The sequence below is a fragment of the Octopus bimaculoides genome, chromosome 4, assembly GCF_001194135.2.
Source record: "Octopus bimaculoides isolate UCB-OBI-ISO-001 chromosome 4, ASM119413v2, whole genome shotgun sequence".
Taxonomy (NCBI): Eukaryota; Metazoa; Mollusca; class Cephalopoda; order Octopoda; family Octopodidae; genus Octopus; species Octopus bimaculoides.
The window spans coordinates 57,762,422-57,785,407 of NC_068984.1; the positions used below are offsets into that span (position 1 = coordinate 57,762,422).

The 22,986-nt window shown below is 36.6% G+C and overlaps 1 protein-coding gene across 5 annotated transcripts in view; it reads left to right on the forward strand.

The window, feature by feature from the left end:
• Window positions 1-22,986, forward strand: part of LOC106874710 (zinc finger protein OZF) — a 32,919-nt gene that overhangs the window by 4,316 nt on the left and 5,617 nt on the right. The window contains exons 1-3 of one of the 5 annotated variants that reach the window (XM_052967095.1): window positions 6,409-10,698; window positions 15,912-16,041; window positions 22,537-22,698. The gene's annotated coding sequence lies outside the window, so the exon portion shown is untranslated. Of the gene's footprint in view, window positions 1-6,408; window positions 10,699-11,190; window positions 11,536-12,424; window positions 12,910-15,911; window positions 16,042-22,536; window positions 22,699-22,986 lie in introns of those variants that run through there. The other 4 variants (XM_052967093.1, XM_052967092.1, XM_052967094.1 and 1 more) reach the window with 4 other exon arrangements.

Genomic DNA, 22,986 nt, shown 5'->3' on the forward strand with positions numbered 1-22,986 from the left:
ACTACATCACGAAATGCACACCAAGCTTCTTTTTCAACTTTTGTCATTGCTTGTTCCAGTTTCTTCAACTTTAACATTGCATTTACTTGGGGCCCAACAAATATGCCACCCTTGATCTTAGATAGCTTTGGAAACATAAGACAAATTTCTTGAAAAGCTTCTCCTCTAAAATCTAAGGCCTTCACAAACTGTTTTACCAATCCGAGTTTGATATGAAGTGTTGGAATCTACTAGAGGCTGTTTGAGAACATTTAACAGTTCTACTCGTGGGGACCAATGTACTCTCTTGTAATGATCCTCATCAGCTCTGCTGTCCCATAAGCAAAGGAAACATGAATACTTTGTGTATCCTCCTTATAAGCCAAGCAAGAAGGCAAGCATCTTGAAATCACCACAAACATCCCACTTGAACTCAGCGTAATTTATTTTGTCGAGAAATTCTTTGACATTATCATAATTTTCTTTCTTCTGTATGGAGTGTGCAAGAGGCAAAGAAGGATATTTGTTTTCATTGTGGAGCAACACTGCTTTGAGACTTCATGTTGAGCTATCTATGAACAGTTGCCATTCTGCAGAATCATGCTTGAGTCCAATAGCAGTAAACAAACCAATCACATCTTTACAATAACACAGATCATTAATAATTTCATAGTAAATTTCAAATTCTTCATGGCATTTTCGGTACACAGATGTCTTGTAATCTTCCCCCAGTAGATTCCATTCCTTCAACCTTGATGAAAGAAGTTCAGCTCCTGACATAGTAAGACCCAGATCCCTGATTAAATCATCTAGCTCACTCTGATTTGGAAAGTGAGGCTCCGAAGTCGTTCTTGGTACGAAAGCTTCCTCCATTTCTTGGCTGCTGCTACTTGTTGACTCTTCAGATGAAATATTTTCTGGTGGTAGTGGTACTCGTAAACTATCATTATGTGGGACAGGTGCTCTAGATGATGGATACTGAAGAACTTGTCTTCCTTTCACTTTTCTGTACCATCATGATGGTTCTTTCGCTCTCTCCATACTCTTGGAATGGCAAAAGGCATTGACTTTCCTGTACATCTTAACCATCCTTCTAGAGTAGATCAACAGCTTCCACATATCACATGTGGGGCCCATGGTTTGTCCTGGTCACCCATGAGTATTCTGAAATAGAGTCTGTACGCTATCCACAATTTGACACCTTTAACGATCTTATGTAATACCTGCTTTTTTCCAATATAATAACCACACACATAGCAAAATGTATCTGGAGAATTTTTACATACTCTAGTAGCCATCTTGAAAGTAGCAGAACTTAGTAATTAGTCTGAAAGAGAAAATTAGAAATACATTTAGTAGAGGAACATTATAACAATACCGAATATATAATAACATTGAAAGTCGGCATATTTTCTTAACTGTTGATGATACACAAAAACTAATTTCATTTTTGGAATCAGCAGAAAAAATGGATTGATAAACAATAAAAAAAATACAATAAACAAATTTTGTTTTGAAAATTGTTACGTTGTGTAATCAAAGCACACAGATATTGAATAACTTTAGCTTTACTATTTTGAGTTCATAGTTTACATTTGATAATTAGTGTTAAATGAGCACATTTACTATGATGGCAAACGATAAGAAAAACAAACAAAAAAACATGACACTTGTTACTGTGTCATGTATTTTTGTTTGTTCTTTTTATCATTTACCATCATGCACTCATTTAACAGTAATTATTGAATGTAAACAATATTAGTAAAGCTAAAGTTATTTAATATCTGCATGTTTTGACTATTCATTTAAAAATGTAACATAAAAGTCTGAGTGACAGATTCTCATGTCATATTACAGTTAGATATTGTTCTTGCATATTTGTTCCAATAAGTTCTATGTGCGCAAGCATGGTCATGTGATTTTCCAGGTTCAGTTTGAATGTGAGACAAGCCAATGTTTTCTACCATAGCCTTAGATTGATCTAAGCCTTGTGAGTAGAACTGGGTAGATAGGTACTATATAGAAGTCCAATAGATCTACCTGCTCTGGGTTGATAGCCTAATCCAGACTGCAATCTAGTTCATAATCTGCAGATTGCAGGACTTTCTAAATTGCATGCCTAATGAAAAAAATTACCATGAATTCCTTTAGCAGTGTGGCCACCAGATGAGATAAATGCAGCCTCATATGACCAACTTCTCTGAAATAATTGCCTATGCCTAGTGTAATCTATCACTTGGTTCTTGGGTACTTTTGGCCAAATCCATCTACTGCAAGCATCATACCAAGACTCTTGTCTAAGTCTTGGGTTCTTCCTCTCTTTTCTCCATCAGACTGTGAGACCCTGCAAAAAAGGTGATAGGTACTTCTCTTTTTTTTTTTAAATAAAGCCATAAAAAATAAATACGTGTTAAGCATTCACATATTTTTCTTTCTAATTGTCATACTTTTTTTTCTAACATTTTTACATTTGTTTGCCTTTGCTAGCATGAGTTGAATAGTTCTGTAAATTTGACCATGTATGGGTTTATAGAGTCAGTACTTTTCCTGATGGATGCTGATTCTAATAACACCAACCATTCATAAAGTAGAAATGATTTCTAATTTTAGTAAAATTTTCATAATTTTTAGAAAAGTACTTTCCTCAAGTACTTGCTTTCCTCTTCTTCCTTCTTCTTCTTCCTTTTCTTCTTCTTCCTCCTCTTCTTCCACTTCAAGTGGAAACAGCCAAAATATGTTTCACCACACTTCACAAGGAATCTCTATCATCACTTTTGATAGTTCCTCGGTATTTCATGCTCTTTTGTACCTGTTAATAATATCAATATAGTTGAGTGGTTTTCATTTTCTATTAGGTGCAGAAGTCTCTAAAACATAACATCTAATATGACATTCTGGATTATTGCAATAACCAGTAAAGCTACCTTACATTGAACAAAAATAGTTGAGATGGGGCAGAATAAGTCCATAATTCTCCTTGCAAATCCTGTGCTTATGCCAAAAGGTGTTTTGAGCTCTCATGAGATGCCAGATGCTCATTCTAATTTTGGCACAAAGCCATCAATTTAGAGTGGGAATAGAAGTTGATTACATCAACTCCAGTGTTGAACTGGTATTTATTTTATCAATTCTGAAAGAATGAAAGGCAAAGTTGACCTCAGCGGAATTCGAACTCAAAATGTAAAAGGTTGGAAGAAATGCTGCTAGGTAACAATTCTACCAGCTCACTGCCTTCAGATGCCTGATATGTATATAACATGAAGATAATTTTGAAGCTCTTTCTTCATGGTCCAGGATTCAGTTGTCTATAGCAATAATAATAGATTTAAAGTTTCATAATTTCAAGAACTAGATTTAGACTTAGAAAATTACTATTTGTAAATCTCACAATGAGATATTCAGCAACAGTACTTTGGACTAAAGATTATTTGCCAACATAACATAACAGTCCTGGTTTAGGACAAATGTTGTTGTAATTTAGCCCCAGGAGACACTGTCTCCAGCTGGCTATACGACACGATTTGTATCCTTATATTTTCAAACAAGGGAATCTAGCACCCCCACTTGAAAATATAAGGACACAGATCGTGTTATACAGCCAGCTGGAGACAATGTCTCCTGGGGCTAAATTACAGCAACATTCATCCTAAACCAGGACTGCCATGTTATGTTGGCAAATAATCTTTAGATTTAGACTTATTTACATTTTATGAAACGTAGCTAATATAAAATATACTTCTATTTTATCTCTATCCAATAGCTCTTACAGTTCTTGCTTATAGATAATGTTTCATAGAAGGAAATCCAATGAAATTTGGCATCAGTTAATTAAATATTCAGATCTTTGAGTGGTTTTTCATTTCTTTTTCAATTTATTTCCCAATTCACACACTTATATAACAAAAATTGATTTGCTGCAAACAACAGAATTAATATAAACATATATGTATAATGAGAGAAAAATGTTAGAAAACAACTTCATATGCCAGGATACAAAATTTTATTGTATTCAAGAAAAGTAACTTATAATTGGTTGGTTGATACTTCAATTTAGACAGTTAAATTATGTGTGCAATGCAAATGCACACACACACACACACACATATATATATATATACATTCTTTATTTTTACATTTTTCTTTTTACTTGTTTCAGTCATTTGACTGCGGCCATGCTGGAGCACTGCCTTTAGTCAAACAAATCAACCCCAGGACTTATTCTTTGTAAGCCTAGTACTTATTCTATCGGTCTCTTTTGCCAAACCACTAGGTTACAGGGATATAAACAGACCAACATTGGTTGTCAAGCGATGGTGAGGGGACAAACACAGACACACAAATACATACATACATATATATATGACGGGCTTCTTTCAGTTTCCGTCTACCAAATCCACTCACAAGGCTTTGGTCAGCCTGAGGCTATAGTAGAAGATACTTGCCCAAGGTGCCACGCAGTGGGAATGAACCCAGAACCATGTGGTTGGTAAGCAAGCTACTTACCACACAGCCACTCATGCGAATGCTTATTATTGATTATTATTTTTTTCCCCCATTTTGTGTCCTGGAACTGATTCACATTCCATGTTTTTAACATTTTTCTTGAATATCTATTATTTGGTAGTTTACCAAGTTGATTCATGGCCCAAAATACGAGCATGCATTTATATTTACAGTTTATTGGTACCTATAGATTTCAGAGAGTTTTGTGGATTGTTCTTTCAGTGTGTATGTAGTTAATCATCATCATCATCATCGTCGTTTAACGTCCGCTTTCCATGCTAGCATGGGTTGGACGATTTGACTGAGGACTGGTGAAACCAGATGGCTACTCCAGGCTCCAATCTGATTTGGCAGAGTTTCTACAGCTGGATGCCCTTCCTAACGCCAACCACTCAGAGAGTGTAGTTGGTGCTTTTACGTGCCACCCGCACGAAGGCCAGTTAGGCGGTACTGGCAACGGCCACGCTCAAAATGGTGTATTTTATGTGCCACCCGCACAAGAGCCAGTCCAGGGGCACTGGCAACGATCTCGCTCGAAAGTCCTTACACATGCCGCGGGCACAAGTGCCAGAAAGGCGACGCTGGGCACATGTGCCATCACAATTTCGCTTTCGCTTGCCCCAATAAGTCTTCGCAAGCTGAGTTTCGTGTCCAATGAGGGAGACGACGTTAATAATGTTAAAAGTTGTGCATTCAACTATCAGAAGATTAATCTGTTAAAACTGATCACTCAGTCAAGGAATAATGATAAAAAGGAAAAAAATCAATAAAAGTCGATAGGGCTTGAGAGTTTCAGGTGAATATAGATGTTTTTTTAAACTAGAGAATCTCGCTACCAACCTGCAAGAATCTTCTGTACCAAGTAACCGGTCTCCAGCATCGACGCTCAACTTCACACACAACATGTGAGACCACAGCTCTGCTCTTCGGCAACAACTTCCTGAATACAGACATTCAACTGTGTAACTCTTATACGAACTGGTATTTCTCTATCTTTGTGTTCAGGTCTCTTATAGTCTATGTTACAGACACTTATTCTATGCTTTGTATTCTACATTCACATACAAACACATTATTGTACTCATACATATTGTACACATACTCTTGCTTATACTACGGTCCGTCATTCATAATGTTGTATACATACTCTTGTACAAGAAGGCCTGTCTTATGTATGTGTTATTAGCCGCATGCACGCACAAACAGACACACAGTTGACTACCTCAATAAACTTACTCTTTATATATATCTAACGGTTGTCTGTCATTCTCTCTTTCCTTTACTGGCACTTGCTCGCATCTCATGTTATATAACATGTTTTGTGTTCGACCGTGCGGCGCGTGAAAAGGAGCTTTCTTCCGTTCGTCGCCATCTTCTTTGGTTCGCACGATCGTTTATTACAACTGACACCCGTATCCACCATAAAGGACTTTGAAGAATTTGGCATCTCTGATAAAGAACGCTCGATGAGGGAGACAACTGATGAGCCCAGTGTCTACCTGCCTAGTTTGCCTGAGAAGAGTAGGAGCAGGGCTGTGCACATTTCTCGGTCTGGTCCTTGAACTTCCTGTGGTACCAGCAGACTGAGGGCGCAGGAAGTGCGCATGTGCTCGAGAAGGAGCAACGCCTGGTCCTTCCTGTCGAATGATGCCTTGAAGATGAACGGTTCCTACACATGCGTGAAACCTGGCGGGTCAGTTCTGCGTCGGCCCACAAGATTTCAGGGTACTACTAAAGCAGCATGGTCCCGAACGCGCAGTCGCGCGTCCGCGCTAGCTAGTCGTGAGTGGTCGATCCTAACCACATTCATTTGCACACGCGGGTTAGGATCGACCACTCACGACTAGCTAGCGCGGACGCGCGACTGCGCGTTCGGGACCATGCTGATTTAGTAGTACCAGATTTCAGAGGATTGCATGTCAACCGGAGCAGAAGAAGTAGAATCTCGAGAGGAAGATGAAGAAGCAGAGGATGGTGAGCCAGAAAATTCCATAATCCTGTCTGCGGAGGCGGCGAATGTTCAAGGGCCGTGTGTTTCATCATAGGAGCTAAAATCGACTGTACATTAGAAGGCATCTTCGAGAAAAATAGTTGTTTGACAAATGCCTGTCCTTCATATGAGCTATCGGACAACTCTTGGATTCGTCGTAAAAACTGGGTGGGGGTTCGCTCCCCGAGATGCTTATCCTGCAAGAGTGTGCAAAATTTACTCTCAGCCGAGGGTGAGTTACGCCGCAGAACCTCGACTTTGAAAGTTTCGTAAGTCATATCCGGTGGGGTTCCTGTTATCATATCTCTCACTGAAAGTGCAAGCGGAGAAGGAATGCCAGTAAGAGTGATGTGGAGTTTGCTCTGTGCTGACTGAATTGTTAAAAGAAATGAAGAACGAATCCTGTTGTGAAAACCACATCTTAACATCTCCTTGATATTGAGGCAGAGGAAAATGACTCATCTTGGACGACAGTAGGAAAACGGAACGGCACGAAGAACAACTGGTTGAAGAAACACTGTTAGAAATAGCAGTCAAAACACACTAGATAAAAGAAGACGCGACGAGCCACGAACTAGGAATTTGTTTTTTTTTTTAATAGCAGAGGATGAAAATAGAAGAAATCCTTGCTAGTTGATAGGGAACAAATTATGGCCAACGCGTAGATAATCCGGGTGGTTGAGAGAAAGAAACTCATACCTGACATGTAGGAAAATTTTCTGTCCATGTGAATTCTTGTGAAAATTCCAGATGATTTTTTTTTTCCTTTTTTCTTTTTTTTTTTATAAGCAAGAAGAAAATTCTCTGGAACGCTGTCTTCCAATGACCAAGATGTATTTTCGGTTACAACCCGAGGAAAATGATTTGCAGTTTCCCCGCTTGAAAATGACACCAAAATTTTTCCTGGTGAAGAAGACCATATGATGACGAGAGACATCAGTGGTAGCATATTCCTATGCGAGGAGTGGTGGTCTGGTTGCGTCACGAAAGAGAAAAGGGAATACGTCTTCACTGGTCTGTATTCGCTCAGTGGTCACCATTTCAGATGAATATGTTCATCTCCCACATTGGGTTGTCATTTTAGAAGTCTGTGTTCACGTCGGAGGTCACCATTTTAGATGATGCAGGTCGTTATGAGCCACCTAATATGACTTTCAGAAGGCTGTAATTTCGCTGGTGGTAAACCCGGATGAAAAACATACAAGCGAGGTTGCAACTTAAACACGTTTATTGTGGCCACGCGTATATTACACAATGGGATGATAAATAGAATGGCTGGTGTGTAAAGGCCATGGTCTTCTGTGCTATGCTCCTATCTTGTAGCTGGTGGGTGTTGAGAGAGGCTAGATCACATCTTTACAGTTCGAGGTCCCAGTACAGAAAGTGGAAGAGATAAGGTCATGTGGCTGAACCTTAATGTTTTGTAACGCCTTCTATCTCTGTATAGCCAGCTTGTTTACCCGCTGTCAGGGGGAGTAATGCGCCTACACCTTCATGTCGCTAATTTGACCGAAAATGCTATTCAAGAGCTCTGCCGTATTTTCTTGATGTATTTTTGGCCGTTTCTCTTGATGTAAAGCCTTCAGATTATTACCTATTTTAGTTGCTCTCCAACAATCTGCGACACGTTTGTTCAACGACTACGTGGTTCGATTAATTCTTCAAGTCAAAACCTGATGATTTTTACTGTCAAAGCATTGCAAGCTTGTGTAACGTTGGCAAGAAGTCATGAACAATGAAAGAGAATATATTAGAATAAATTATTGACTGATCTGTTAAAGTTGTTGATGAAAAATAAAGATTTTTAGTGAGACCTAGATTTGAAACCGTATAGGTTTAGCAGCTAAAGATTAGGCAGCTTCCATGAATATGAGCCAATCATCTTGTTGCAATATCAACCCATATTATTGAAAGTATCAGATGTTTCTGCCAAAATAGAGGTTATAAATGCGAAAACATAGTCAAACACACTAGAGGTGCCCATAGGAAACACAGATAAACAAGTCCGAAAGAAGACTGGTTTCTTGGCTGCTACTCGACCCCAAATTTTAAAAAAACCGTCGACTATGAAGAACAGAGTTTTACATTGGTTAAAGCCACACTTGGTTTTACTATAAAAAAAACATGTACATCATTGTATAATATATTTTGCGTGTTCATTTGTAGAAGTAACAAAAGAAACCATCTATATTCCTTCGTAAAGTGGTACACGGAATCAAAGCAAGAAACATTACAAATTCTGTTGGTTGTTGTTCACCATCATTTGATAATTCAGCTTGGGTCGTCGTTGGTTATATATTAATTTTCCTCTGGAAACAGCAGGATGTGCATAGCTCGTCTTGATGAAAAAAAAACTCTCACCTCTCTGATTCGTGAATAATCTGTCAAACCAATTTATGGAAAAGGAGGCTCCAGACCACATACAGGATTTGTTATTTGAAATATATTACGCGCAACGTGATTGGACCTTCGATCCAATTCCTGCGTAAAATTCAACCAATCACATCACGAGCTAAAGGCAAATAACAAAATGTATTATAACCGAACTAAACGAAATCGGGTTTAATGAGGGAGGTACCTTGTGAAAAATCACCTGACAAAGCACATCTGCACTGAATAATGCACCCCAACTAGCTGTACAACATTTTGCCCACGAGGAGCCGATGCACAATGGATTGAAACGATCGTAGTGGTTAACAAAGAATCCATGTAAATTCTATTTTCTCATGTTATATACATTGTGTGTGTATAATATACTAAGTCTCTTTCTTATGTATACTTCTTTTGTAAATAACACTTTAACGTCTGAAGCTATTCCAATTTATATGATTTACTTTCTAAATCATTCGACACGACCTGGAGTCGTTGTGTTTATTTTTTTTGTATTTGTTTCATACTGAAACAGTTTGATGTTTTCTAAATTAACCAACAATGTTTCTTTCTTACTTCAACAATGTCTATTTAGTTGTTCTGTTTGTCTTTTATATTTGAAAGTTCATTCTGTTTTCGTAATGCTTAACTAATGTTTCAATATTCATAAATCTTGACGATGTGCCGTGCATCGCAATAATTATGAGATTTTTTTTTCACCATTATTGTAGCCCGAACAGTCCTTTTGCAGTAAGTTGCTATCATACTCAAGCTTGATCTGATTGTTTTCTCGCCAACACCAATAAAAATCTTTCTCTCTAAATTTTCAAACAGGGTTTGAAAATAAACAGAACAGCGTTGTTCTGTTTATTTATTTTTTTTTTTTTTTTGTATCCAGAAGTTCATTCTGCGATCTTTTGATGTGTCACAATGTTCATAAATTCAGATGATCTGTCTGGCATCGCAACAGTCATAAGCAATTTTGGTGCTACTGAAACTGCGGTAAGCACCCTAAAGGGTGCTGTCTACCGCAGTTTCAGTAGTCTGTGCTGTGAAATTGTCTGATTTGGGTTAACGTTAGGGTTAGGAACACTTTGAAATTATATATTGAAAATTCAGACGGCTAATATGTGTTAGTGCCTCTTCATGTCTACACAAGAAATGTGGTTCTTCATGAACTTCTGCAGTGAATCATACCCGTATAGTATTTTGGGAGTGATAAATATAATTTTCTCATTTTCCTGTTATTTTGACATTTTTATTTACTTTCTCGTCCTCTAATTATCAACTTTCCTCGGGTAACTTTTTCAATAATAATTCCGTCTTTATTGACGGCTGGGGTATTCTAATATGTGTGTGCGTGTGTGTGTAAAAACTAACACTCCCTTTTTCCGAGCTGAGATTCGAAACCGAATCTAAGGATTCTCGCTTGTCTGATCCACCACTAATCAAACAGGCGTGAAAGAAATTTCTTTGTCCTGTCAAATTATGATGGATTGTTTCCCTTCGACCTCAGCCGTGTCATTTAAGGTTCAAGTGGACAGGAGGTGACTACTTAGGTAGGAATTTCTTTTGTGGTATGTCTGTCCTTCTAGCTTTCACGACTTTTATAAATACAGTAATCCGTCAAGGGACAGTCAGTCAGAGAATCTTGTCAGAGACAGACGGTCAGTGAGAGAAGTAGTCAAGTCAGGGACGGAGAGAGAGAGAGACGCGCCACGAGATAGCCAGCCAGTAATTTCTCAGATATTCAACATGAACGACAGTCGCTATCGCAGAACATAAACAGACACCACTGGATGACCAACGCACACACAGACACAAACCATGTCCGGTTCTACCCTATCGTATCCGCAGTATGTACCCTGTTACTTTCTTCGCCAGCTCGAAGCAGTTGGTAATGATGTGATGTAGTGAAATATTTTTGTATATACAAGTAAATGCAAGTGTCGTTTAAATAAATTATTTAAACTACAAACCGATGTTTTTCCATTATTTTACTTTGAAGTCGTCCACATGCCTATTTCATCTGCTATCTCAACATCTTGTGCTACACCATTTCCACTACATATATATTACCAGTAATACACACACGCACGCACATACATACATACATACAATCCGAAATGTGCAGTATCATATATCCATCACGGCTGATCGTACCAATCGGTTTCGCGTTAGGAATACAACGGAGTGTTAGGTAACAATCCGATTATATAACATTATGTTCATCAGAGTTCGCCAATATGAAAGGGAATATGGCGACTGCTACTAGTAATATATATATATATATATATATCATCTTCCATGTTACATCAAGCGAAATATCCCGTAACATGAAATTGACTTTTCTATTGATTTTCACATTGTAAAGTGGTGATGCCAACAAAACTAAACAAAACGATCGCTTACATGTATAAAAATAACTTCTAAACAATATATTTATACACAATAACATTTGAGGACAAATACGCCTAGCAATAATTTTTTTAAAAATCATAATATTGTAATAGGATATGTTCTTAACACAGACGTTGAGTACTATGTGAAGGATGGTGATAGTGGAATGAGAGTTATTGACAGGGTGAATGTCACTGCTTCTATCATATAGTACATCAACATCTACTCGAGGGTCGATGAACATCTGAAATTGTTCGATATTTATGGTACATTATCTCGTTGTACAGCTCAGGGTAAGAACTAAGCTCATTTTAAATTCGTTTGTAATTTTTGTATTGCGTTCACGATTAGGGTCCTTATCAGTAAAAAACATTCTCTGTATCATCACTTTAGCAGTATTCATTACGCGCGGGCGAAATGCTTAACGGTATTTCGTCTGACTTTACGCTCTGAGTTCAAATTCCGCCGAGATCAACTTTACCTATCACCTTTTCGGGGTCGATAAATAAAGTACCAGTTGCGTACTAGGGTCGATCTAATCGACTGGCCCCCTCCCCCAAAATTTCGGGCATTGTGCCTAGAGTAGAAAAGAATATTCATTACTCTCAATTTAAGTGGAGTTTGAATTTTTTTGTTCTTATTCTAACATTAATTCCTCCTTTGATATACTTTCTCTATGAGACACTAGATACTCAGTCACATTTTCCTCTAAGGTTTCTTTAAACCCTACAATATCTACGAACGTATCAGTATCCTTCGATCCTTACACCCAAGAGTCGTCCCATTTTAAGCACCATACTGGTTAGATCTATGAAGCCAGTGGTTCTAAACTATTTTTTTGTCCATGGATCCATTTCATTCCTACTTTACATTTCTAGCCATTCGATATATATAAAAAAAAAAGCCCTACTGTATTTTTATAATGAAATATTATTAGGAATGTATAAAAGTTAAAATATTTCGTGTATTCTAGAAGTATAAGCAATTTATTGCACATAAAATTTAACCAGAAAATCTTACATGGACCCCCAAGGGCCATATGGGTCCCAGTTGAAAACTAGTGCTCTAAACACTCAATGGAGTAACTGCTTGAGTACAGAACTTAATTTTCATTAACGAACAAAATTAATTTCCATTTTGACCAGTATAACGTAAAATTTGACAAAATCACGCGATGTTTTCTAATTTAAGCTTTAATTTTGGCAAAAGCTTAGGAAAATGTTACCAGCTTAAACAGCATTATTAGAAATGCATCTTTAAACTCAAGTTATTGTACGTATTGTATGGTTAACAACTTTACAATATGAATGATGCAATTGGTGTAATAAATTCTTTGTCAGTGTAGCGCTAAAATAGTCAGAAAAGTCTAAAACTCAGAAACAACAGAACTCGTAATTATTATGGTGGGGGAGCATTCACTTTTGTTGATGGGGTTTTGACTTCATTATGTTCGCCCAAAAATCACTATTGTTGATGATAATTCTTGTCAAGAAAAGCAATGAGTTAAATACAAAATTCATCGTATTGACCAAAATGGTTTGATCTAGAGATAAAGACTAAAAAGCAATTCGAGAAGTCGGAAACGAATATTTCACTACTGGTCTTCCGTACAAGAAATATTGATCAATGCTATTTATACTCATAATACCGGAATGGTTTACTCTTTGGTAAGACAATTCTAAATTATTTACTTAATGATTATAATTGTATTCTAATACTGATTTGAGCTGGGGGGGGGGATCTATATATTCTTCGCTAATATAAGACACTTGAACGACAATAATGAAAGCTTTTAATACCATCGCAAGGCTATTCTATTCTCTCCCAGACTGAAATCAGTGGTTAATTCTCCTAATTATGATGAATGATGACAGAGAAATCTAATTCAATTGTAGTTTTTACCTCTGAATATGTAACAATTGATAGATAGGGAAACACCTTTTTCGCTATCTTCCCTTAAAAGATATTAAATATTTATCTGCGTCTATATTCTTAATAATGACCAGATGTGTCCCAGTTCTTGCCTTATATACAGCACTTTAGATATTTCATATGCCGACCTCGTGGGCATTATATATATTCACCACAAAAGTTAAATAATATCTTTTAAAAAATTAAATAAAACAAAACTGCGTGTAAAAATGAATATTATTATGTTCGCTTAAATAAACTTGTTGGTTTATCTTATTGTCTTTCAAACTATGTAAGGAAAAACAATTAAAGCATCAATATCTAACTAGTACCATCAAAAGCTTCCTCCTTTGCAAAAACTTTCACTTTTGTCGAAACTGGAGGAATAACTGGTGTTTGTTGACAGCTGGCTATTGTCAACAATAATCAACAATATTACAAGTATACTTGCTCTCTGCAAGCGTTACTACTTTAATAATCAGAAAAGTATTTTTAAATGGGATATTTGTACAACATTGAGAGTTTTAAAATATCAATACCTGTCAAAATCTACCTAAATTTGATAATTACCGTATTTGATGGTTTCAAATTTAAGCACAAGGGCAGCGATTCGGGTAAGTGGGTAAGTCGATTACATCGATCCCAGTGCTCAACAGGTACTTATTTTATCAACCCCGAAAGGATGAAAGGCAAAGTCGACCTCGCGGAATTTGAACTCAGAATGTAAAGGCAGACGAAATGCTACTTGGCATTCTATCTGGCGCGTTAACGATTCTGCCTGTTCGCCGCCTTAAGTTAGACCTAACTTTAATGCGCTAAAAACTTTTTTCCTGGATAAGCTCTGCTCAGATTGAAGTGTGTCTTTTATGTCATCAAATACGGTATTTATTAAAATAAGAGAAACTCCCATACAATAGAAAGAAATTACCTAATGCGCCAAAACCTTTGGAAGGGTTTCCAAAGTTCTTCGGAATTTGTATGTTTTTAGCTTTGCATATTATGAATAAAAAAAAAAAGAAAAAGGATGAGAAAGGTTGTCTGCCTCTCCACCGTGTAACTTTTCAAATTTAAATCACTTTGTTCTTCTTCCTCTCCTCCTTTGTCTCCTCTTCCTTCTTCAGATTTACGTATAAACATTTGAGATTAGGATTTTTCAAAATTGTTGCATAACGTAATCCCGACAAAAAATTTTGAAGATGTCAAAACGGAAAATTTACAACAGAAAAGCAAAAAATTAACCCCTCCTAAGTTTTTTTGTTTTTTTTCCTAACTCCGAAATTCGTAATGTCTAAAACATACAAATCGGTGAGCTGACAGAATCGTTAGCACACCGGGCAAAATGCTTAGCGATATTTCGTCCGTCTTTGCATTCTGAGTTCAGCCGACTTAGCCTTTAGTCCTCTGTGGATCGATAAAATAAGAATCAGTTGAGCACTGGGGTCGATGTAGTCGACTTACCTCCTCCCGCAAAAATTCCAGACCTTGTGCCTGTAGTAGAAAGGAATGTTTTGAGATGATATTTTCTTTTGCGATGGTGGGCGGGTAGCTGTGTGTGTGTGTGTAGTTTACTTCGCAACCATAAGGTCTCCGGTTCGAACCCTTGACTTGGTACCTTAGGCAATTGCCATTTTCTCAGGTTAACAGATACTTTCTGAGTTGTACAACTTGATTCTGCCTGAAGGATTGCGTCAAGGGTGTACATATCTGTGGAATGCTCATCCACTTTGGCATCAATTCAGATTGAACAACTGAATCCTCATTGTCGAACAGCCGGAGGTCCACGACCCAGAATTTCTTGATATGAATGTTTGCAGTAATTCAGTGAAAAAAGACATGATTTACAAAAGTAAACAGTAAAAAAATGGAGAGAGAAATAATAAAGTCAGTAAATACATTATCAGCATATAGTGCAGACGTGGCTGTATTGTAAAAAGCTTGCTTTTCAACCACATGGTTCCGGGTTCGGTCTAACTGCGTGGTATCTTGTGCAAGTGGTCTTCTACTATAGCCTCTTACTGACCAAAGCCTTGTGAGTGGACTTGGTAGATGGAAACTGAAAGAAGCTTGTCATGCGTGTGTTTGTCCTTGTTCCCCACTACCGCTTCACAGCCGGTATTGGTGTGTTTACGTCCCCGTAACTTAGCGGTTCGGCAAAGAGGCCGATAGAGTAAATACCAGGCTTAACAAAAAAATAAGTACTGGGGTTCATTCATTCGACTAAAAATTCGTCAAGGTGGTGCCCCAGTATGACCGCACTCTGATGACTGAAACAAGCAAAATATAAAGATGGCAGAGTTAAAAAGTCACGCCAGGTGGAAACTGGTGTTTCCATCACCACCACCTGGATGAGTCGATTCATATCTTCATCATATCTATTGTATCCAGTAATGGTGATATTGGATCATGTCTTTAGAAATAGATACCCATAAACACCACCTGTTATCAAAGAACCAAAATATATTTTTTAGTCCAAGGGAGATAAATCTAACTTAGCAACCGGGATTATCCTACTTATTGTTCCGATATGGTTTCTTAAATTGGCATTTAAATTTTAAAAACAAGATACTATATTTGTAATCAACAACGATATCGAGATGTAAAACAATAAATGAGTCTGTTAGGAATCATTACAGTAGAATTGATCAGGGGTCAAACTTTAAGCTAAAGGCTTTATGTGTTTTTGAGTATATATTTACCTTAACTTGTCTAAAATATCATCCGTCATAAATTTTTTTTGTTTGTTTTTTGTTTTTTCCAGGATTTACCGTCACCAAAATCAAGGCGAATACAATTAAAGGTTGAGTCGATTCAGATCTTTAATAAATCTATTGTATCCAGTAATGGAGATGCCTTTAGGAATTAACAGTTTTCACGCCTTATTAAAACTTGTATGTATTAAATAAATGTTACCATTTTCATGTAACAATTATCATGCAAGCTCAGCATTTAAGAATATAGATAGTTATGAAAGTTTTTTATAAGTAAAAACGTATCTCAGCCTTAAAGTAGAATATTTACTTCTTCATATGCTGAAATTATCTTCCAAATAGTTTTCTTTACGGTTCACATGTAAATTCATTTTAGAACAATCTTTCCATTCTTCAGTATATGGAAAAGAACTTTGCGTTTTTCTTTTAAAATAAACTCTGAGCTAGTACTTCTTTTTTTTTTTCTTTTTTTTTTCATCAACTCTCAGGGAAAGAAATCACATTATTACATCACATCTACTCACTGATATGGCACAGCTAAAACCTTTGCAATCTTTGTATTAAGTTTATGTTCTTCTAAGCTCATCATAATTATGTGTCACCTTCACTTACTTCTGCTTGATGCACCTATCTCTCATCCCAACATTATTTCCAGATTCAAAACACTTTTCTCAATCTTACTTCTCCAGAGCCTTACCCTTCTAGAACTCCTCTTTTATTTATGTTTTCCCAAATACAAAACTTTAACAATTCAAAGTGAATATATCATCTAGATATACCACAGGGAATGTCTTTCAAGTTTTAATGAGTTTATAGCAAGACCAATTTTTATTATGGCATATTGAAGACGATCAACCTTTTATAGGCTCAGCATAATAATCTGTAATGGTTGGTTGTCTTACCTATCATGTGAGTTCTGAACATTGGTTGAGTATTACACGGAATTTGGATCACGGATCCAATTACGTTGTGCATAATACATTCTCAAACAACTAATCTGAATGTGCTCTGGAGCCTACCCTTTTTCTATAAATTGGTGTAACAAATCATCTATGAGCATAGGGAAAAGTTAATTTCTTGTATTATTTCCTCAAATGAACACGCAACATATTATATAATGGTATGCAAAATTTCACAGTAAAACCAAACGAGATGTTATTCTGCGCTGTTAAAAGTTATTGAAACATCACTGAAGATTGTATTCAGCTAACGTGTTGGGAAAAGTCAGCCTAATAGAACCCATTCCTCTCTAACATGTTTATTAAGGTTGGATATTAAAATCACAAGGTGAGAGTGAAATGAAATCACTTAACTTTGTCAAGAACCTGTGTCACACACTCCTTTGAAGTTTATTATCTACATTTACAAATGTTCCAGTTTAGAAGAGTCCATAAAACTATGGCTACCAACTATTTTTTCTCAAGTTAACTAAAATATTCAATGTTAATGCATACAACAGTGTAGGCAGCCATCACTCGTGAATGAAACCATAGTACATGCTACCAACTTATTCACAAATGATGACTGGTTAACATGTACCACGGTTTGGAAATTCTTTTACGTGCCTATGAAGTTGCAAGCAGATATAACCTCCTCTGCTCTTCATCTTTGGCCCAACAGAACATCCAGGATGTGACAGTAGAGAAATAGAGGGATGCACTAGCACTCAGCTGGAACTCATTTCAGTTGAGTAGACTGGAACAATGTGAAAAAGAAGTGCCTTGCTCAAGGACACAATGCACCACTCAATCCTGGAACTGAACCCATGTCCTTATGATTATGTGACAAACACCCTAACCATCATGCCATATGCCTTCACTGCATACAATTGAAAAGCAAAAAATGTAGCACCAACTTGGCTGGCAAACATGACCTAAGCATTTGAATATGTAAGTCACCTAGCTATAAAATGGTACCATGGGTGGGTATATCCTACCATTATAAGCAGCATTAGAACTGTATAGTTAATTTTTTCTCAGCTTTGCAATGCTACATTCAATCCTACTGTGGACCAGAATAATGATAGAAGCATTAATATTGTTTCCCTATCAGTATCATATCAAAGTGATAATGACTTCTTACATATGAACAATACCTCAAATATGTAAGAAAAATTTCAGTTAATTTAATGCACATGAATACATGGATGACATAATATTCTATTAACCTTGAAGATATGTGAGTTGAACTCAAATATACAGTAATTACAAGTCATGTAAGATATTTTAGTCTTGTTTACTCTTGTTTCATGCTGTAATAATAATGTCTAACTTCATGCTGTAATAATGTCAATAACAATGGTTTCTAATTTAGGTACAAGGCCAGCAGTCAACCACAGTACTTAACTGTTACTTTGTTTTATGAACCCTAGAGAGTTGAAAAGCAAAAGTTGGCCTTGGCTGGAGGTAAGCTCAGAATGTAAAGAGCAGGAAAAAAAACTTGCAAAACATTTTTACCAAAGCTCTAATGATTCTTGCAATTCACTGCCTTCATAATACTGTCAAATCCTTTTCAAGACAGCTCATCTGCCACTGGCTTTCTTCTGGCACCCAGCTCTTGCATGTAGCTCTATAAACTGTATACAGCAGTGTTCCACCTTTTGGGCAATGATTGAGAGTAGTCAATGGTTTTTCTGGCACTCAGAGAAATTCTGTCAGTGATCAGGTTGTGGTGAACAGGAAGATGATACTGAGCAAAACTCTTGGGTATATATCTCAGAGCATGACAAGCTATGCAGATTATTGAGATTATCCCACTGCATCCTTGATATACTTCCAGCTATCTTTGTCTGCCTGCCACTGATTCAAGAAGTCATGGAGGAGAAAGTGATACTGGTCATCTAGCACAGCTCTCCATCTCTAAATGTTTAGTGCAATTTCTTCAAACCACAGATGACAGACCTTTCATTGTGGTGGTCATGGTATCATGTCTCTACAACAATGAAATTATTTTCACTTCCATAGTTTCATTGCATAGAAGATGTGGTATAGGCAGAAGTGGTCATAGGTCTCTGCTTACTTGTATGGCTACATACTCCATTCTTCATACTCTTAAAGAAGTTATGTTGATGTACAAGATGAGCCTTGGCCATCTACAAAAACCAAAGAGGGACAGGATAATAATCCTTTCTGCTATAGGCACAAGACCTGAAATTTTAGTGGGATGGGGGCTAATCAATTATATTGACCCCAGTACTTGACTGGTGCATATTTGATTGAAGCATTTTGTCCAGCATGCTAACAGTTCTGAAAACTCACCACTTTAGAGGAACAAGACAATAATAATAATGGTTTCAAATGTTGGCACAAGGTCAGTAATTTTGGGGGTGCAGCTAAGTTGGTGACATCAACCCCAGCACTCAGCTGGTACTTATTTTATCAACCCCGAAAGGATGAAAAGCAAAGACAACCTTGGTATAATTAGAACTCAGAACATAAGGATGAACGAAATGCCACTAAGCATTTTGTCCAGCAAGCCAACAATTCTACTAGTTCGCCATCTTACAAGATAATAAAGATAATTATTATACAGCTCTCTCACCTCACAGGCCATTCACCAATACTTTCCAACATGATTGTAATTTACTTTCATTATATCTGACACTGGAATCAACTTCCTATGCATTTCTGTCATTATCAACATCTATTTATGAAAAAGAGAGATAATCTCAAGACCCTAGAATTCTCCAAAGTTGACATGCCACTAAAGAAAAGAACAGGTTTGTTATCTAGAGATAGGAGAATAATTGTGGACATGCATTTCTATCTCAATAGGCATCATCAGCTCAACAACTGTTCTACTCTACAGACTTATACAAAAAGAATAGAACACATTTATAGGCTAGGTAATTTGCATAAATTAAACTAAAATGAGTTTAAGAGAAATAACTCAAAGTGGCCAGTGGCATGTATATGAACAGCATTGGTAAATACATGTATATCAAACACCATACAACATAAATTCACACACATGCCTATAGATGTATATATAGTTTTTACTAGTTACTATGCTATCAGGTTTCAACCTATTCAAGATGAAATAGAGCCTTCAGCACAAGCCTACTACAACAATCACATTGATATGCTCAACAACTTCTCCTCCCCTTCTAAATATACGTTGTAATAGGGGTTGTCTCCCTTCCTCCCCTCCCTCTAACAGATGTTTTGATGGACAGACAGATCAGCTTCTCTTATAATGTGCTAGCTCAAAAACTGTATTCCGTACAGACTTTTAGGCTTGCTCCTGTGGAAGGCTAACTGGGCCTGAGATAAATTCATATACATATATGAATAATAATCTTTTCTGCTATAGGGACAAGGTGTGAAATTTAGAGGAAGAGGAAACTTGATTACATCAGACCCAGGGCTCAACTGGTACCTGTTTTATCAACCCTGAAAAGATAAAAGGTAAATTCAACCTTGGTGGAATTTGAATTCAGAATGTAAAGATGGAAGAAATGCTACTAAGCATTTTGTCCAGCATGTTAATAATTCAGCCAGCTTGCCACACCTTACATATATAAATAATAATAATCGTTTCAAGGTGGTGAGCTTGCAGAATAATTAGCATGCTGGGCAAAATACTTAGCAGCATTTCATCCATCTTTATGTTATGAGTTCAAATTCCACCAAGGTTCACTTTGCTTTTCATCCTTTTGGTGTTGGTGAAATAAGAACCACTCAAACACTGGGGTAATCAACTTACCCAGTTCTCTGAAATTACTGGCCTTTTGCCAAAACTTGAAACCAATAATAATCTTTTCTACCGTAGGCACAAGACCATAGTGATCAACTGATACTTATTCCCTCGATCCCGAAAGGATGAAAAGCATAGTCAACCTTAGTGGAATTTGAATTCAGAAAATAAAGTTGGACAAAATGCCACTAAGCATTTTGTTCAACATGTTAATGATTCCACCAACCTGCTGCCTCACGTATGCAGATAATAATGGTTTCAATTTTTGGCACAAGGCCAGCAATTTTGAGGGAGGGAGCAAATTGATTATATTGACTCCAATGTTCAACTGGTGCTTATTTTATCAACCCTGAAAGGATGAAAGGCAAAAGTGACCTCAGAGGAATTTGAACTCAGAACATGAAGCCAGTAGAAATACCAATAAGCATTGTGTCTGGCACACTAATGATTCTGCCAGCTCACCACCTTACATAAGTAAATAGTAATAATAATAAAGATTATATGGCATCGATTTCCGTAGAATGAGGATATGGTAATGTTAACCAGCAGTTATTTGAAAAGTTTTGATATCTACTCATTGAGTAATATTTTGCTAACTAGGCTTATAGGTATCACAATTTGAGTCAAGCAAAAATATATAGTCAGCTATTATTTACTACCTTATATCTTATCTGTTTGATTTGTTACTAAAATTATCCCAACTAACAAAAATTTTGCCACTTTTCAAGATGAGGTACATTAATTTGAATTAATTAAAATACAGGTATAATTGGTACAAGATTTTATTCTTTCAGTAAATATTTCGTACCTCAGTGTGGAATAATTTTTTTTCCACAGTTTTTTTGGGTGCATTCAACATATCTGAACTCAAACCTGCCGCAAGCCACTTTTTTTCTGGAAAAGAAAGGTGGAAGGGGTGGTGGGGGCTTTGAAGTTTCCCACCAAGGGAGTTTTGTTTTGCAGGTTTTTTTTTTTTCTCAGGTTATTTTGCATGGTTTCAACAAATGTGACATCGAAATCATGTGTAAACAACTCCTTTTTCCAGAAAAGGAAAAATTTAGCTGCATTTCTAGCATGCCCTGCTACCATGAATCAGCTATTTGCATTCACACCGAAATATTTACCAACTTTTTCCTTCCATTTATTTTTTCCATTTTATGGAAGTCAATATTTTCTCTGTTGACATCCACCTCAGCAAGATCACGGATCAAGTGGAAACACATCAACTACTGTTCCCTCTTGACAGGACAAAGAAATTTCCCGCTGTCTTTCCAAGTAACAAGTAGGTGGCTTTGGTTTTAAATCCAGGCAAAGCCAAATGAGATCCTACAAGTTATAATAATAAGTGGCGTTGTATCGGGGTTGAAAGAATGACACGTACAATATTAAATATGCTAAGACAATCTGAAAACAATAGAAACTTTTAAATGTTTACCAGGTTTTATGAAATTTTGAGTTAACAGAAGTTAAATGTAATAGAAGTTAATTAGTCTGATAATGATTTTCAAACTTAACTTAAAAGTTAAATTGTTAACAAAAATGTTAACTTCGTTAATTAATGATTAACGGACTTACATCCAGCTCTGTATATATATATTATATTATATATATATTGTCAGTAGTTCATATATCCAAAAAAGAAGCACACATTAGAGCTGTAATACATTCTTTAGAAAGTTAAAGCTATGGCCGGTCATAAAGTGACTATTGCTTTCGCAACTATAAAGCACTTAGCAGTATAGGAGTTGTGTATACTGTTAAGTACTTTATAAATGTGAAACTAATGGTCACTCTATGACCAGCCATAACATTTAACTTCTTGAAAAAAAATATACATACATATATATATATATATCAGGTCATCCCATAAGTTCTGTCCGAATTTTGAATAAAGAAAACAAGTGATCAAATGTTATATTTAAATTTAATTATCAATGTACTTTCCCTGATTATCTATGACTTCCTTCCATCTACTTACAGGCTTTTTAATCTCATCAATGTAAAACTCTTTTGGTTTCAAAGCGAAGAACTCTGAAATGTCAGTTTCAACCTCCTCCTGGCTTGCAAAAGTTATGTCCCCCAAATAATTCTGTAAACTACAAAACAAATGGTAGTCTGAAGGAGCAAGGTTGGGAGAATAAGGTGGGTCATGAATTTTTTCCTGACCAAGCTCTTTGATCTTCTGTGATGTGATCTTTGCGGTGTGGGGTCGTGCATTGTCCTGATGAAACATCACTCCTTTTCAATTCACTAAAGCAGGTCTTTTTTTCTTCAAAGCTTGGTTCAAACGCTCTAATTGCCGACAGTAGACTTGAGCATTGATTGTTGCATTAGGTGGTAACAATTCAAAGTGAATTACTCCTTTACAATCCCACCAGATAGAGAGAAGAACCTTTTTTCCATGAAGTTCCCTTCTTGGTTGGGGTTGAG